This window comes from Mandrillus leucophaeus, unplaced genomic scaffold (genome assembly GCF_000951045.1).
Source record: "Mandrillus leucophaeus isolate KB7577 unplaced genomic scaffold, Mleu.le_1.0 Scaffold51, whole genome shotgun sequence".
NCBI lineage: Eukaryota > Metazoa > Chordata > Mammalia > Primates > Cercopithecidae > Mandrillus > Mandrillus leucophaeus.
The window spans coordinates 2,831,152-2,834,423 of record NW_012105475.1 but is presented as its reverse complement, the minus strand read 5'-3'; the positions used below and the strand labels follow the sequence as shown (position 1 = coordinate 2,834,423).

The 3,272-nt window shown below is 44.4% G+C and overlaps 1 protein-coding gene across 1 annotated transcript in view; it reads right to left on the bottom strand.

Annotated features, from left to right (window-relative positions):
- Positions 1-2,628, bottom strand: part of LPIN2 (lipin 2) — a 124,247-nt gene extending 121,619 nt beyond the window's left edge. Inside the window, exon 1 of the mRNA XM_011996332.1 lies at positions 2,397-2,628. The gene's annotated coding sequence lies outside the window, so the exon portion shown is untranslated. The remainder of the gene's footprint in view (positions 1-2,396) is intronic.
- Positions 2,629-3,272: the final 644 nt, after the last annotated feature.

Below are 3,272 nucleotides of genomic sequence, written 5' to 3'. Positions count from 1 at the left end.
TGAACCTGGGAGGCGGAGGTTGCAGTGATCTCACAACACTGCACTCCGGCCTGGGTGACAGAGCGAGACTTCATCTCAAAAAACAAACAAAAAAACACTAGTAAAATTCTAAATTCAAAGATTATAAAAATAGGACCATTTTTTGTTTGTTTGTTTTTTGAGACGGAGTCTCGCTCTGTCACCTGGGCTGGAGTGCAGTGGCAGGATCTCGGCTCACTGCAACTTCTGCCTCCTGGGTTCAAATGATTCTCATGCCTCAGCCTCTCAAGTAGCTGGGTCTACAGGCACGCATAACCACACCTGGCTAATTTTTTTTGTATTTTCAGTAGAGACGGGGTTTCACCACATTAGCCAGTCTGGTCTTGAATTCCTGACCTCAAGTGATCCGCCCGCCTTGGCCTCCCAACGTGCTGGGATTACAGGTGTGAGCCACCACGCCCAGCATTCTTCCTCATTTCTTGTTAACAATTTTAACAACATAAACTGACAAACCTGATCACCGAAATACAGCATTCAAAGGCTTTAGCAGAAAAAGACTGAATTGCAGTCAGTGAATCAAATTAGTAAAAATGTTTACTTTATCATCATTTTAATCCTGAAAGTGACATTGAGTTTTATCTTGTATTAAAACACAGTTTACCTCCTAATAGATTTTTTTTTCTTCTCCTTCCTTTCTGACTGAGAAGTTGAGCAGTGCCAGATGCCCAACCCCAGCTTCCACCACCTTCCTGCTGAAAATCAAGGGCAAGGCAGCCCACGGAGTGGCCCCGGCAGGATTCTGGCCATCTCCCCACTACACATGGGTTGCCACTGACTCTGCTTCATTTGGACCCCAGGGTGAGCAACTCACTCACGCTTGTCTTGAAACACACGTGTAATAAATGTTTAGTGTTAGTAATAGTGTGTTACTAAAATGAAGACTCAAGCCAGCAGCAGGGGAGGTGGATTCCAAAAATCACTTAATTATCAAAGCCACTAAAGCCAAGTTATTCCAATGTCTTATTACCAAGATATAGCCATAAAACTTACTTCTCCAGGCTATAATAAATACCTTCACACTCTTCAAGTTTTAAAGATGCATTCTATATAGGATTCTGCCAACTGGAGGCTCTGTCTACCAACTTGTGAGCTGTTTCATCATGAAGGAGGCAAATGGTAGGTCACAAGACTCTGGGTCTCATTCAGAAGTATAAAAACTTACCAAGCAGTGAAGGGTATTCGAGAGAGAGAAACAGGATTTCAAAATGAAGATTCCAAACCACTGCCCACCAATCTGGCACGGCAAGTCGGGCAAATACACACTCAATGACAGTCACTGGGGTCAGAGTAAAAAGAAATGGATTTAAATTAAAGATGGAAAGACTTAAAATCAGGCTTAAAGAAAAACCTCCTGATTTAAATTGCTAAGGACCTACAGGAGATAACCAAATCTACCTCTTACCACTAATCTATCAACTAACAAGACAAAGTCTCCAGCTAAGCGTTACTGTGCTGATACATATTAGGAAATATGTACCCAAAGCACAGAAAAATAGCTGTTGACACAGAGAACCAAGTCATAATGTAATATTAATAAAGTAAACATTTGACCTTTTACCACCTCTAACACGTGGCACCACCAGGAATATTCATCCATGCCTCACCATTCAGGGAAGGTAAGTGAGCTCACTCAGGAAGTGCCACCGGCTTCCAGGTCACCGGTAAGGACGAGCTGCCTGCTGCCTCTACCTTCATTCAACAGACCTCGACCGAATCGCATCCCAAAGCCGGCTATGTGCTTGGAACTTACTGAGCAGCTATGGAGTCTGGCTTTCAGGAACTCTGGGTCCAGTCCTTAAAATCAAAAGTACTAAATACAGGGCGATGAGAACCTCTATTGCTACATTCTCCTAGCAATAAAGGAGACAAAGCCCCAGCTGACTCTATTATTTGCTTCTTAACAGTGCTTTACTGTAGTGTTCAAGGGTTTTCAAACACTTCATTTCCAGCTTCTCTTAAGCATAATGCGTCTCTATTGACTCTCAACTGTGCCATCAAACGTTAAAACAGAACCTGTCGTTTCATTTCTAACATTCTACGGCTACCTCTATCAAAAGCTGGGCATGGAGGTACTTCAGTCTGGCCGGGGCGGTTGCTCAGGCCTGTAATTCCAGCACTTTGGGAGGCCGAGAGGGGTGGATCACCGAGGTCGGCAGTTCCAGACTAGCATACAAAAATTTGCTGGGTGTGGTGGCTCATGCCTGTAATCCCAGCTACTCGGGAGGCTGAGGCACAAGAATCGCTTGAACAGAGGAGGCAAAGATTGCAGTGATAGGAGATCGCGTAACTACTCTCCAGCCTGGGCAACAGAGCGAGACTCTGTCTAGAAATAAAAGAGATGCTTCAGTCTGACATACCACAATCAACTACAATTTAATTGGAGGGAAGAGCCGACGTTGGACGGCTTTCACATGTGGCTTCACACTGTTGTTTTTCTCCTCTGGCTGGGTATGGCCTGAGGATGACTGCCCTCCAACAACTGAGGATGCTGCAGGAGGACCAGCCCAGCACCTGTCTACGTCCCCTGCACTGTGTGGCCGGCTCTGCCGCTTCTTCCCCGCTTCAGCATCACCTGCCACACTTCGTCTCAATCTTAAGCCACTGAGAACGATCAACACCAGACCGTTAAAACATAAACCAGTATAGGCCACTAAATAATTCGTAAATATTTCAAAATGTATTTCAAAACCGACTTTGTATGGTCAAAACATTATATTCTAGCCAGTCCAAGTTTTAATAAACAGTAACACCCAGCATCACTACTGGGCAAAGGACTTCAACAGGGCCTACCTTGACACCAAGTCTAGAGCTTCCTTTCCAATTAAAAAAAGTGGATAAGCCCCAAATATGCATTAAAAATTAGTTTGGCCATTTGCTAGGTAGTCCTTCAAAGTATTTCCAAGTATTCAGAGTTCCAGTACCTTTCTGAAAGAAAGGGTGATCTTTCTGGTACTGGTTTGCATAATTATGCCTAAAAAATGTCATCTTGAATTTTCAATGAAAAGTCTTAAAATATTCAGGCAAGTGGAGAAAATGGTGATCCGCTGGCGTTAGAAGTTGACAGAGAGGCTCTCAGTACAAACTGTATCTGAACATGTTCCTTACAAATTAAGATCTGCACCGGGGGCTGGGGGCTTTGAGAAAACCAACCACATTTGAACCCGGTCCACACGGCCTGAAGGCGGAGGTGCGGGGCAAAGGGCGGCGGGGAAGAAATACCAGCAACTCCGCTG